General features: G+C 44.2%; 1 long non-coding RNA gene across 1 annotated transcript in view; it reads right to left on the bottom strand.

The window, feature by feature from the left end:
• LOC142073011 (uncharacterized) overlaps positions 1-12,012 on the bottom strand; it is a 34,479-nt gene extending 22,467 nt beyond the window's left edge. Inside the window, exons 1-2 of the long non-coding RNA XR_012669667.1 lie at positions 11,893-12,012; positions 194-247 (exon numbers count right to left, since the gene is read on the bottom strand). This is a non-coding gene — a long non-coding RNA (uncharacterized LOC142073011). The remainder of the gene's footprint in view (positions 1-193; positions 248-11,892) is intronic.
• Between the last annotated feature and the right edge of the window lie 1,453 nt (positions 12,013-13,465).

Here is a 13,465-nt window from a genome sequence, read left to right on the forward strand (position 1 = left end):
ATTAAATAAATAAAATAAAGGCAGGCAGGCAGTCACAGTCACACAGAGGGCTCAGAGTAGGGAGACCTCTGTTCCCCTCAGTTCCTGCTGAGAGGGCCTAAACCTTGGCAAATACTGTAAATAGGTGGGAACATACGGGACTGTGGTGATATTGGTGAAGAGGACTTGAAATAAAGCTTCAATGAGAACATACCTGGAGGACTCTGTGTAGTTTCTGCAGGAAGAAGATGGGGGCGGAGCAGGGACCCTGTTACATGGTAAAAGAGAGAGGGACTACATTTCAACACTGATGAAACCAAAAAGCTTCAGATTTTACTGATTATTCTGAATAGTATTTTTTTTTCCTCTTCTCTGAAACACTGCACCATGAACAACATGCACCTTCTTTTGGGTTATAGTTAAGTGAAAGTGCACCCACTTAAAAAAAAATGTTAGAGATCATAATTATGCAGTTTTCATAGGTTTGTACATTTTTCTGAAAGTTTCCAGTTTCATTATGAAATCTGAGCTACTGAAAGCCTTTTTGAAGCAAGGAAAACACAAACTATTACTTCCTTAGACTGATATATTGCTCATGCTACACACCGGGTGTAATGAAGTAATCATAGCTGTCTTTGTAATCCTGCAATGTCAAAAAGAACAATGTCTTTTTTTTCATTTGCAAATGCAACTTCCCTTTTTAAATGAATGCTTTTTGCATTGTTGAACATGCATTTGCAAAAGCCATGAGTTATAGCCCTATAGCTAGCAAACGAAAAACTTGAAAGCTATCACATTGGCTTTGTTAAACAGAGAACTTTTCTGTCCATACTCTATGTCTGTGGTAGGAGAACAACTGTCTGTCATTTCCCTAAGTGGTTGAACGTTGGTAATCACAAGGTCAGTGCCTCTCTACCGATCAAAAATGGAAAACAAACAAAGGGCCTGCCAATGACTGTAGCTGAATTCTAAATGAGAGATGATCCCAAAGCAGAACCCTGACCTAACTCCATTTGAATTTCGAGGTAGTACAGATCCAGATCAAAACTCCACAGCTCAGGCCCATCTTTGTTTTCTAAACAGAGGATAAGACATTGGAAATATGATGCACTATTTTAATGAGGCAGCTGTCAAGTGATAATGGCTTGGTTTTTTATATTTGTGGAGATGCAGGCCAATATTTTCAAAAATAGGTGCCCAAAATAAGGCTCCTAAATCCAGCACCTAATTAATTGCCCTTATTCTCAGAAGCACTGATCATCCAGCAGTTCCTACAGACTTAAGTTTAGCAGTTGGCATCATGACTAAGCACAGAACATGATTTCAGTGGGACCTACTGGAAATTCTGCCCTTTCTTAAAATCAGGCCACTTGCAGTAGAACCTCAGAGTTACGAACGTATGGGGAATGGAGGTTGTTCGTAATTCTGAAATGTTTGTAACTCGAAACAAAACGTTATGGTTGTTCTTTCAAAAGTTTACAACTCAACATTGACTTAATACAGCTTTGAAACTTTACTATGCAGAATTAAAATGCTGTTTCCTTTTTTTTAAAAAAAAGTAGTTTACATTTAACTCAGTACTGTACCGTATTTGCTTTTTTAGGGGGGAAGGGAGACGAGGTGTCTCTGCTGTTTCCTGATTGTGAACTGGTTCCAAATGAGATGTGTACGGACTGGTCAGTTTGTAACTCTGGTGTTCATAACTCTGAGGTTCTACAGTAGTTCAGTAGCTAAGTATGGATTTAGGAGCCTAAACAGGAACTCAGTTTTTTAAAAACATGGTCTTTATTTCCAAATAGAATTAATTGACAAGGCAAATGAAAATTATACTCTCATTCACGCTTCTAATGGACATGTGTCCACTTAACACAATGATCTCATAATTTAACCAGAGAAAACTTTCAGCCAGGAGAAACCTATTGCTGAAGGAATAGGGCTACCTAGCTAAAATAGCATTTCTGTCTTACTCAAAATGGACAGTCTGTTGCTCAGTATTGATAATCAAATAGTTTAAAATCCATTCTGCTTTACTGCATTCCATGTGTGTGATGTTTTTCTACATCTGTCATCTGCTGCCTATCAAATGCAACAACTACATTTTGTCCAAGGAATAATATTCCCACCTAGCAACAGCAGCTCACCCATGTATATTGTCTGTTCCACCCTCCTTTCTGTTCCTGTCTCTTATTGACTAAAACACATTTTCCTTTCATCTTATTTTAGCCCTCAAGAAACAAACTGTAGTCTATATCCTAGTATCAAGCTAAGGAAAAGAGCCATTTTGGAAGAAAATATAAGGCTGCTTCTCAAAAGGTTCTGAACCCAATACCATCTTGCACTGCATCTTGTCCAGATTTATTTCAATGTTTAGTCTCCTCTGGGAAAACAATATATTATAGACAGAGAAGCCACCAGAAGTTTAGCTGTGGCATGTAAAAACAAGGAAAAGGCCTATCAAGCAGATTCCTGGGTATTTTTGTCCTGCTTATATTTTATGTAAGAGTTCATTGTTAATCCAATTCTCACTATTTTATTTGGTTTAACACACTAATAGACACCTTGTTCCTTATCTTACTTTTCCCTACCATAAAAGAGACACTTTTCGTTTTTCCACATCCCTATAAAAACTTCACTTCAGCTACACTCCATTTTTACACCTTGGGAAGATTTACCCTTCATTGTAATAATTATTATTTGTATTTCAGTAGTGCCTAGGGGACCAAGGTCCCATACAAAATAACTGTGCCTACCATGGAGAGTTTATGTTTTACCTTTAGTTCCCTGTCATGCCAAAGGAGATGCTTGCTTCCTTTCCTCCTGCCTCCCTCTACTCCCCCTTGCCACCTCCGTCCCTATACACTGGAAAGTTAGGAAGCATGAGTTCAGGCAGCTGCTCCATGTGACCCTAATCATTATCTACCCATTCCATGGCCCTCTCAGGGCCCTGCCCCCTCTATTCTCCCTGCCAATTCCTTCCTCTGTATTTCCCCCACTATTTCCTGACCATCCTGTATAGGTGTCACCTTTCCCTCTCCCCTTAGCCCCATATGTTTGGCTCGGATCACCCACATAACCTGGATTCAAGGAGGGTTGGTTCATTTTGAGGGATCTGTGGTACAGGGAAGGGGTGGTGAAAATCTCATATTCCCTGTAGGCTGTGGATTTTCCAAACCCACTACAGCTCTTCAAGGAAAACCCCTCTGACTGGCTGCTCGACTCCCATTCCTCAGCCCCCTGGGGAAGGACAGAGCTGCTACCCTCTCCCTAATTCAAGCCAAGACCAGCAGATCCTGCTAGCTCTGCATCCTCCACTGCTGCCCCACACTGTGCCTGGGAGAAGGGTGGTGAAGACACCCCCACCCTCCCCGCTACTGGCCTCAAGGCCTGGGTTGTGAGAGGGGGATGAAGAGGCCTCCATTAATACCACCTTCCCAGAGCCTGTGGGCAGGAGGGTGAAGAGCCTCCTGTTGCTGCTACCTATCCCTGAAGGTTTGGGCTCTAGAAAGCAGGGTAAAGAGGCTGCTGCCCTGCTCCTTGACAGGCCTGAATGATGGGAGGAGGTGTGCTATGCCACCTCCCCTTCCTGCAAGGCCTGGGCAACAGGGCAGGGAAGGGGAAGAGAAAAGGCTCCATTGCTGTTGTTCTTCCCCATCCTGGGTGGATGGTGAAGAAGATGACCCTGTTGCTACTGCCTTCCTCAAGTTGGGGGGAAGGGAGAGAGGGAGAGGGAAGTGGCACTTGATTTCTGCCCCTGTGAAAAGGCATGTTGGAGGGCAGGTCTGACCGGGGGGAGCCTGTGGGGTGGCAGAACTGATTAGCAGAATTGTGGGATTAATTGAGGATTCCTGTGTGTATGTAAGAGCAAAATTAACCAAGGTAGCCTGTGCATGTATGTTCAGGAATTATAGAATTAGAGGAGCTGTGTGGATAATGACACTCCTGGGCTAGCCCCTGGAGATAAAATCACACTGTTATTGAGTTCTAAAGTAATGTGAGTATGAGAGAATCACAGAATTAGTTTGAGCCACCTGCGTGCCTGGGAGGAGATCCAAGTCAATTGGGGGATCCTGCCTTTGCATGTAGGAGGTGTACCGAATTAATTGGGAAAGCCTGTGTATGGGAATTATAGGATTAGTCTTTGGGGTAATGGAATTAATTGCTGATGACTTAGGGGCAGAACTGATACAGTTTGTGTTTTGCTAGGGTGGGGAGAATGAGGGAAAGGTGACAGAAGTCTCTTCTCTGACCCTCTTAATTTCTCCCACTTAAAATCTAGACTGTTCTTTACACACTTTCTAGTCTCTCTCTTTCTTCCTCCCCTTTGTCTTCCTCTTACACTGGCAATTTCCCCTCCCTTTCCTTCTCATTTTACAATAGGAAGGAAGATAAAATTAAAGGTGATGGAGAGGACATGGGAGATGGGAGTCAACTTCCAGCAACGCCCATTATTCTTCCATAAATCCTCATAAGAATACCTGCTCATTACACAGGGACCACCAGTTCCCTCTCACTTACTGTGGTAGGACTTTTACCTTCTGTCATTAAGCAACCCACTGAGAAGCTCAAGCACTAGCCCTCTTCATTAAACTAATTTTGGTTTAGGACAATTAATGCAAATTTTATGTTGGCAGGTACATAATAGGGAGCTAGTTTCTGCTTTAACTATGGGGTGGAAACTACAACTCCATAACATTTGGGACAGCTGGGAGAAGACAGACATGTAGCAAAAAGCTAAATGCATGGAGAGAAAAAAGTTGTGTCCAGCATTTTTAAGACATGAAAGAACCTCTCAGACACTTCACGTGTATCATTAGTAACTAACAAGAGGGGACATGGTGGGCAAAGTCATTGCCCTGTGTAATCTGACACAGCTCTCTCTCTTCAGTGCTGTTTTATTCTTAAACCAGAATTGTGGTAAACCCATTTTTGGTACACAGATTTCTTAGGAAAACCAGCCCTGAGCTTGGTAGATATGCACTAAAGGAAATCACTACAAAAAACTGACTCGCTTTCCCCAGGAAATAGACCAATTCTGCCTTGCTCCTGTAACGTGAGGCTTAAACAAACATTTTGGACTATGATGTAGAATATTATTCCACACAGTGCAAGGCTCTTATCCCCAAAATATGGCAAATGTTTACATGCAGATTACCAAGAAAAAGCCATGAAATCACAAACAGGGTGAATGTTATCCTAGGTGGATTAAGCCTATCCTTTGACTCATTCTCTGAACATTAATATGAGATTATCAAAACTTGCTTTCCTGCACCAGACAACTGAAACAAGAGTACAACTATACCTTACAACAAAAGTAAACAATCTTTATAGAAAATTCACTGGTACCATAACAAATTGTAGTAGCTTCGGTCACAAATTATTCAGACCAATTGTTTTTTCCATTGATCCCTATCTTATTAGATTTCTGTAAAGCTGTTCTTTGAGGCTGTGTTTCAGTCTTCAAGTCTTCTGTAATGTTAAAAATGATATTCATTGGCAAATAAGAAAAACCTGCACCACACTACCTTCTTTCGGTTCTTTAAGCTGCCAACACTTTAATACCCTCCTTACAGATGTTTACCTTTCCTGAAGAAATCCAGAAGATAATATCCTCCAGAAGTACTAAAGTGCATTTCAGATTGCCCTCACAGGTAAATAGGAATACACCTGGCTGACTACTCACCCTAACTACTGGATGTCATGCATCTGTATTGACAGATGCACTGACCTCTTATCTTTAGTGATAACCAGATTAGATTTGATCTAATATGCTTTATTGCATGCATGCACTGTTGATTTCACACACACTAGTGCACAGCACTGCCTAGAAGCATAAGGCAGGTTCCATTACCCCCAGAATTCCTCGTTTTAAGAAAATTTGTTTTTAAAACCATCTTACTTTACATGTTAAATTTTACAAAATGATAAATAGCAGGGAAGAGAGATTTATGATACTAGTGATAAAGACCGTCTATAAATGTACGTGGGGAGCGATGAAGGCACTTGTAATGACACACCCAGCGGAAGGCAATGATCAAAGGCAGTTTACACTACCCTGAGCTGAAAGACAAATCAGAAAGAGGGTCTAGTATACTTTAGTACAGTAATGAAATAATGTGCCCTTTCTCCTGTTCGTTTTGGGAATGCAGCATGTAATAGTAGAGTTTGATATTTTATTAAATACATTTTCAGATCAAGAAATAAAGGTATAAAAAAATCCTTTATTCTCTTGTTAAGTGAAGCCTGGATTCTCTTTAACCAATCACTTCTTGATATATTCCCTAAAATTACAAGGGTAGTAGTTACTTTCTTAAGTTTATGTATCTAGCTATTCCCTTTGGACAATAACAAATCCTCCCCTTCAAATTCCTGGGGTCAGCTCTCATTTTGAGTAATAGATTGGTAATGTCTAGTTTATAGCCTGTTCTTTTGTTTTGTCTAATAATGTGTTATGTTCTCATCCTTAGGTATTTTGATTACATCTGTTGGAATAGATTTTTGTGTCATATCTTATGGGAACTAATTATTATGTCTGTTTAAACTGTATCCTCATCTACCATAAGCTGGCTGTATTCTGACTAGTTTGTCATTGTTAATTTCTAAACTATTTATAAGACATTTGTGATAAATGAGAGGGGGAATAGCTCCCTTTTGTGAGCATCCAGCCAGCTAGTTGGCTGTGGAATCCTTCTTGGTGTTCTCTACTTGCTTTACCTGTAAAGGGTTAACAAGCCCACAGGTAAAAGGAAAGGAGTGGGCCCCTGACCAAAAGAGCCAATGGGAGGAATAAAACTTTTTAAAATTGGAAAAAACTTCCCCTTGTCTGTGTGTTGTTGTACTCTGGGAAAAGGGGGAACAGGGAGCAGTTTGCTGTGAAAAGCTGAAAGCCAGGTACGAAAAACCATCAAATCATATCACAAAACTACTTATCTGAAACCCCAGATATGTAAATAGATCAGGGAATGTCTAGGAAGACGTGATTAGGTTTATCTCTGTTTATTTCTTATTGGCTTGTGGACTCCTCAGTGCTACCCCAATTGCTTTTTGTTTTGCTTGTAACCTTTAAGCTGGACCTCAAGAAAACCATTCTTGATGCTTAATTATTATATTTGCTCTTTTTAAAATCTAGCAATAGTCTACGTTCCAGATGTATTTTCTTTCTTTTTGTTTTTTAATAAAATTTACCTTTTTTTAACAACAGGATTGGATTTGTGAGTCCTAAGAGGTTTGTGCACGTTGTTTTAATTAGCTGGTGGCAACAGTGGATTTCCTTTGTTTTTCTTTCTCAGCTCCTCCCCGGAAGGGGAGGGGCATGAGGGAATTCCTTCCTGTGGGGGTACCCAACTGCGCCTTCCTGGGCTCGAAGGGGTTTTTTTGCATTTGCGTGGTGGCAGCATCTACCCATCCAAGGTCAGAGAGAAGCTGTAACCCTGGAAGTTTAATACCAGCCTGGAATGGCCAGTACTAATTTGTAGAATCCTTGCGGGCCCCCACCTTCTGCACTCAAAGTGCCAGAGTGGGGAATCAGCTTTGACATGGTGACAGAACGGTGGGATCATTCTGAACCAGAAACACAGACCTCAGGATTTTAAAAGGACACATTTTTCCTTTTGGCTGCTTGAAACCCAGGGAGGTGGGGGCAGGGGGGTCTTCTTTCTTCTCTTTGCTGCCTGAGGGGGAACAGGCACACAAAGGGTTCAGCCTGCAAGCCAGGGAGTCCAACAAGCAGGGGTTGTTTTTTTCTAGCTTCGTGGAAATGAAATAGTTAGGCTGGAGTTGGGCAGCCTGTGCATGAGGTTGAGGTCAGGCACTGAAACCCTAGAGAAACCAGTCTTCCCAAAGTGGCACACCATGGAGAAGACAGACCCAGATCAAGCCCAGACATCCAGCTCCATGACAGAAATGCAGGGAAGGGATGGGGGAATGGGGACTTCCCAGGAGGTAAGGGTCAGCCCTCCCCCAATCAAGATCCAGGTGACAGAATGGAGGAATGTCCTTAGCTCAGGCCGAGTTCTAACTGAGGCAAAAAGGAATTTCGTCCTATAGATGAAGCTCTTGGAAGCAGAGGCGAAGCACTGGCAGGCAGAAGTGGAGAAGAGGAGAGAGGCAAAGCACTTGGAAATGAAGCGCTTGGAGGCAGAAGCGGAGGCGAAGTGTTTGGAGGTGGAAGCAGAGGAGAGGAGACAGGAGAAGCGCTTGGAGGTGGAAATGCAGGCTAAGCACTTGGAGCTGGAGATAGAGCTGAAGTGCTTAGAGCTGGAAAGAGCTAAGATGGGTCCACCAGGTAACCCTAACAGTCCTCCTAACAGAGGCCCAAGTGACAGAGCAACCCTTTAAGGCCAACTCTTTTAACTTGCCTACAGCCAAGTTGCCTGTCCAGTACAAGGGCTGGTCAGAAATATGAACTTTTGCAGTCTATGATGATTATTCCATTCCCATGAGGCTGGGAGACAACTTAGCCAACCACGTGAGGCTAACAAAATGGGTGGGGATAGTCACCCGCAGCCAGGCTAAACAGCTCTCCACACCTAACTCCATTCTTGAGCCTCCTACAGGGACCCAGCCAGAGGTGGTGAAACCAGACCCCAAACAGAGTCTTAGGCAGCAGTTGTAGATCCAGTTCCTGGAACCCAGCCAGAATCAGCCCAAGGATCAGAACTGGTAGAGCAGTCAGAATCAGAGCCCGTGGTTGCAACCCCACCAGAGTCAGGGAAGACAGCACCAAAGGGTGCCACAAAGTCTGCACCTGCAGCGGCAGCTAAACCAGAGCAAGAAGCTCAACCGGAGCCTGAAATACAACCTAGTGCACCAATGGAGAGCGGTTCACAATCGACTGAGACACCACATCACCTGCATTGCTTCCAGTGGGACCAAGCCCAAGTCCACAATGCAGCGAGGAACTAATGTCTCCAGTATCAAGGGAGCAGTTCCAGGCAGAGCAGAAAGCAGATGAAAGCCTCAAGGGAGCTTGGACGGCAGCACAGAATGACCCACCACCTCTCAGCTCTTCCAATAGGTCCAGGTTTGTTGTAGAAGAAGGACTCTTATAAAAGGAGACCCTTTCTGGTGGGCACAAGGGGGACTGGCATCCTCAGAGACAGTTGGTAGTTCCAACTAAGTATAAAGGAAAGCTCTTGAGCTTAGCCCATGATCACCCTAGTGACTATGTTGGGGTGAACAGGACCAAAGACTGTTTGGAGAAGTAATTTTACTGGGAGGGAATGGGCAAGGACATTTCCACCTATGTCCAGTCTTGTGAGGTATGCCAGAGGCTGGGACAGCCCCAAGACCAGGTCAAGGCCCCTCTCCAGCCACTCCCCATAATTGAGGTTCTATTTCAGCATGTGGCTGTGGATATTCTGGGTCCTTTCCCTATGAAGACACCCAGAGGGAAGCTGTACATACTGACTTTCATGTATTTTACCACCCGAAGGGCGGAAGCAGTAGCTCTAAGCAACACCAGAGCTAAAGGTGTAAGTCAGGCATTGGCAGACATTTTTGCCAGGGTAGGTTGGCCATCCAACATCCTTACAGATTCGGGAACTAACTTCCTGGCAGGGACCATGAAACCTCTTTGGGAAGCTCATGGGGTGAACCACTTGGTTGCCACCCCTTACCACCATCAAACTAGTGGCCTAGTGGAGACGTTTCATGGGACTTTGGGTGCCATGATACATAAATTTGTAAATGAACACTCCAATGATTGGGACCTAGTGTTGCAGCAGTTGCTGTTTGCCTACAGGGCTGCACCACATCCCAGTTTGTGATTTTCACCCTTTGAACTCGTTTATGGCCGTGAAGTTAAGGGGCCATTACAGTTGGTGAAGCAGCAATGGGAGGGGGTTATATCTTCTCCAGAAACTAACGTTTTGGACTTTGTAACCAACCTGAAAAACACCCTCATAGACTCTCTAGCCCTTGCTCAAGAAAACCTACGGGATGCTCAACAAGAGCAAAAGGCCTGGTATGATAAACATGCCAGAGAGCATTCCTTTAAAGTAGGTGACCAAGTCATGGTCCTGAAAGCACTCCAGGCCAATAAGATGGAAGCGTCATGGGAGAGGCCATGTACAGTCTGAGAGTGCCTGGGAGCCGTTAATTACCTCATAGTGTTCCCAGACCCTACCCTAAAACCTAAAGTAATGTTAATTCTCTAAAGCCCTTTTATTCCCGAGAAATCAAGGTTCTCCAGTCTACAAACCAGGAGAGAGATGACACTGAGTGGCCTGAAGGAGTCTACTATGAAGGAAAAAGCAACGGTGGTATGGAAGAGGTGAGCCTTTCCATAACCTTTGGGCATAAGCAGGGATAGCAAATCCAGGAGCTGTGCACCAGCTTTGCGCCAATGTTTTCAGCCACCGCAGGACGGACAGAATGGGTGTACCACCCCATTGACACAGGTGATGCTCGCCCAATTAGAGCCCAACCCCACCGGATGGCTCCACAAGCCAAAACCGCAATAGAAAGGGAGATCAAGGACATGTTAAAGATGGGTGTAATCTGCCCCTCTGAGAGTGCATTGGCCTCGCCAGTGGATCTGGTTCCCAAATCAGATGGGGAAATTCACTTTTGTGTAGTCTACTGTAACTAAATGCTGTAACTCGCCCAGAAAAGTATCCAATGCCACACACAGATGAGCTATTTGAAAAACTGGGATGTGCCCAGTTCATCTCCACTTTAGACTTAACTAAGGGGTACTGGTAAGTGCTGCTAGATGACCCCACCAAGGAAGGGTCAGCCTCCACCACCCATGTAGGGCTGTATGAATTTAATGTGCTCCTACCTTGATGACGTGACTATATTCTCAGATTCATGGGCTGAACACTTGGAACACCTCCAAGCTGTCTTCCAGCGCATAAGGGAGGCAGGATTAATCGTTAAGGCCAAAAAATGTTAAATAGGCCTAAACAGGGTAACATACCTTGGACACCAGATGGGTCAAGGAACAATCAACTCCCTACAGGCTAAAGTAAATGCTATCCAAAATTAGCCTGTCTCTAAGTTAAAGAAACAGGTCCAATCCTTCTTGGGCTTGGCCGGGTATTACTGACGATTTGTACCATGCTACAGCCAAATTGCCACCCCACTGACAGACCTAATCAGGAAAAAACAGCCAAATGCAGTTCAGTGGACTGAGAAGTGTCAAAAAGCCTTTAACCAGTTTAAGGTGGCTCTTAATCTGATCCTGTACTAAGGGCCCCGGACTTCGACCAAGCGTTCATCGTAACCACAGATGCATCCGAGCGTGGTATAAAAGCAGTTTTAATGCAGGAAGGACCAGATCAACAATTCCATCCTGTCATGTTTCTCAGTAAAAAACTTTCTGAGCGGGAACGCCACTGGTCAGTCTCAGAAAAAGAATGTTACGCCATTGTGTGTGCTCTGGAGAAACTACGCCCATACATTTGGGGACGCCATTTCCACCTGAAGACTGATCATGCTGCACTGAAGTGGCTTCACACAGTTAAAGAGACTAACAAAAATCTTCTTCAGTGGAATTTAGTTCGTTAAGACTTTGATTTTGAAATACAACACATTTCAGAAGCCTCTAACAAAGTGGCTGATGCACTTTCCCAGGAAGAAAGAAAAGGAGTACCTGTGGCACCTTAGAGACTAACAAATTTATTTGAGCATAGGCTTTCGTGAGCTACAGCTCAATGCATCCGATGAAGTGAGATATAGCTCACGAAAGCTTATGCTCAAATAAATTTGTTAGTCTCTAAAGTGCCACAAGTACTCCTTTTCTTTTTGCAGATACAGACTAACATGGCTGCTACTCTGAAATCTCCCAGGAAGGTTTCCCAGAATCAGCCGGATGAAAATGTCCCTGTATTCTAAATCATTGTAGTCCTTAAAATGTGAAAAATACCATTTAGTTTTTCTTGTAATTAGTAGTAAAATTAGAGGTGCATGTACCTTATTAACTCTGTTTTCCTAAACCTCCAGGAAGAAATACCAGCTGGCGTGGACCCGACTTGAACCAGGCTGGCCAGTACCATCTGTGATTTGTGAGGCGTGTGATAAATGAGAGGGGGTATAGCTCCCTTTTGTGGGCAGTCAGCCAGCCAGTTGGCTGTGGAATCCCTCTTGGTGGTTGTTCTCTACTTGCTTTACCTGTAAAGGGTTAACAAGCCCAGAGGTAAAAGGAAAGGAGTGGGCACCTGACCAAAAGAGCCAATGGGAGGGCTAGAACTTTTTAAAATTGGGAAAAAACTTCCCTTTGTCTGTGTGTTGTTGTACTCCGGGAAAGAGGGGAACAGGAAGCAGTTATGCTGTGAGAAGCTGAAAGCCAGGTACGAAAAACCATCAGATCATACCTAGAGATTGCTGATTTGAAACCCCAGATATGTAAGTAAATTAGGGAATGTCTAGGAAGACACGATTAGGTTTATTTCTGATTGACTTGTGGACTCCTCTGTGCTAACCCCAATTGCTTTTTGTTTTGCTTGTAACTTTTAAGCTGGACCTCAAGAAGGTTATTCTTGCTGTTTAATTTTTGTAAGTGTGTTTTTTAAATCTAGCAAAAGCCTAAGTTTCAGATGTATTTTCTTTCTTTTTGTTTTTAATAAAATTTACCTTTTTTAAGAACAGGATTGGATTTTTGGTGTCCTAACAGGTTTGCGCGTATGTTGTTTAATTAGCTGGTGGCAACAGCTGATTTCCTTTATTTTTCTTTCTCAGCTCTTCCCCTGAGGAGGAGTGAAAGGGCTTGAGGGTACCCCACAGGAAGGAATTCCCAAGTGCACCTTTCTGGGTTCAAAGGGTTTTTTAGCATTTGGGTGGTGGCAGCATCTACCCATCCAAGGTCAGAGAGAAGCTGTAACCTTGGGAGTTTAGTACAAGTCTGGAGTGGCCAGTATTAATTTTTAAAATCCTTGCAGGCCCCCCCACCTTCTGCACTCAAAGTGCCAGAGTGGGGAATCAGCCCTGACAACTTTAAATAAAGAATACCAGCCAGCTGTTTAGTCAATAAATAATAATAATACTTAGAATTTATACCAGGGGTGAGCAAACTAAGGCCCGGGGGCCGCATTCCGCCCTTCAGATGTTTTAATCTGGCCCTCGAGCTCCTGTCAGGGAGCAGGGTCCAGGGCTTGCCCCGCTCCACACATGCCATGGCTCTGCGCGGCTCCCAGAAGCAGCAGCATGTCCCCCACTCTGGCTCCTATGCGTAGGGGCAGCCAAGGGGCTCCGCATGCTGCCCCTGCCCCAAATGCTGCCCCTGCATCTCCCATTGGCCAGCAACCATGGCCAATGGGAGCTGCAGGGGCTGTGTTTGTGGATGGGGCATCGTGCAGAGCCGCCTGGCCATGCCTCCGCGTAGGAGCTGGAGAGGGGACATGCCGCTGCTTCTGGGAGGTGCTTGAGGTAAGAGCTGCCCGGAGCCTTCACCTCTGCCCCCCTCTAGTGCCCCTGACCCAGCCCTGATCCCCCTCCCACACCCTGAACTCCTCATTTCTGGCCCCACCCCAGAGCCCACACCCCCAGC

The sequence above is a fragment of the Caretta caretta genome, chromosome 8, assembly GCF_965140235.1.
Source record: "Caretta caretta isolate rCarCar2 chromosome 8, rCarCar1.hap1, whole genome shotgun sequence".
NCBI lineage: Eukaryota > Metazoa > Chordata > Testudines > Cheloniidae > Caretta > Caretta caretta.